Source organism: Odontomachus brunneus, unplaced genomic scaffold, assembly GCF_010583005.1.
Source record: "Odontomachus brunneus isolate Ranch 3 - 2012 unplaced genomic scaffold, Obru_v1 Obru_scaffold_063, whole genome shotgun sequence".
Taxonomy (NCBI): domain Eukaryota; kingdom Metazoa; phylum Arthropoda; class Insecta; order Hymenoptera; family Formicidae; genus Odontomachus; species Odontomachus brunneus.
In genome coordinates this window covers 444,598-445,944 of record NW_022639513.1, presented here as the reverse complement: position 1 = coordinate 445,944, position 1,347 = coordinate 444,598, and the positions used below count along the sequence as shown (strand labels likewise).

At 38.2% G+C, this 1,347-nt stretch overlaps 1 protein-coding gene across 1 annotated transcript in view; it reads right to left on the bottom strand.

Annotated features, from left to right (window-relative positions):
- The window catches only part of LOC116846364 (adenylate cyclase type 10-like), a 35,696-nt gene that overhangs the window by 29,779 nt on the left and 4,570 nt on the right, over positions 1 to 1,347 (bottom strand). The gene's annotated exons all lie outside the window — the stretch shown is intronic.

The window sequence follows — 1,347 nt, the reverse complement described above, 5'->3', positions numbered from 1 at the left end:
CAGAAATGTGACAGAGCCTGCTGACAATCCAAGCGGATTGGCGGCAGAAACCGAGCAAACTCTGTTGCGAGACAAGATCTGCGCGGTTTCTGCTACCAATTTTCTTGCATTACCTGTCAGCAGACTCTGACGCCAAAACACGAGCCGAATGCGAACATAGATGGTTTTGGTACGGAGTTCTCATAAAATTTGCTGCCAATCTGCACGCATTTTGCTATCAATTTGCTGAGACAAAATCCATATATGAACTTTTTCTCCGGATATAATTATTTCTGTAGGGACGCGTCCCGATTGTCGCGCTTACTCGCACACTAATTTGTAAGACGAATTGACGAGTGAGATCAACTTCTTCATTTCGATATTCGCCGTAATGACGTTGATGAAGAGGATGACCACTTGTCTCATCTCCGTGAGGTGCTCTAGCGGCTCGTCCATCTCCACGGATCGTATTACTGGCCTAAGCATATAGCTCTTAAGCGAATCCTTCACTCGCATTTTAGCCACCTTTACGATCTTCGGTCTCACTGTGCCGTTATAACGTTATGTTAACATTAATGTTAAAATCAACTGTTAAATACATTTTACACATTTTAGATTTTTTACACATTTTACTCTAATATAAACAATAGATATTTTAGAATTTAACGTTAGGTGACTCACCCTGTATATTAATTATATATTAAGTATATGTGATTAATTTTATAACAAACATTATTAATTGATACATTGAAATAACACGTTGATTTTAAAATAGGAACAAAGTTCTCAAATATTACTGTGACAGTCGTGTTAAGAAAAGCAATCAGTAATTTGGAACAGAGATCGGGACACGTATCATAAAACTTATCGGAATCGATTCCGATCGGAATAATTCCGTTTCCTCTAGAAAAGACAATAGAAATCTAGGAAATAATTGAATGTTTCCGATCGGAATTGATTCCGAAAAGTTCCATAATACGTGTCCGGAAATGGATTGTTCAAAGAGAGGCACGCGAACTTCGCGTGCCTCTCTTCTCACTCATTAGAACTTACGGCTGTAATCGACTTGCTCAAACATGCGAATTTTCAAGGTATCACCGGTCAGGTTCATTAACGCTGCTTCAGCTTCTGTGCTCGGCACGTCATCATCGGACGATGTCAAGTGGCTGGTGCTTCTGTCATCGCGCAACTGTTTGGCGTCGTTTTTATCTGATAAGTGTATTTTTATAAGTTAGTTTTTAGTCCTCAAAATTAAAAATCCTTTGTTTATGTAATACATCAAACACTCTTCATGAGTAATTTGTTTTGCAATTTTACTTGTAACTCCAAATTTCTTTTTAAATGGAGAAAATTAGATACTCGAGAGTT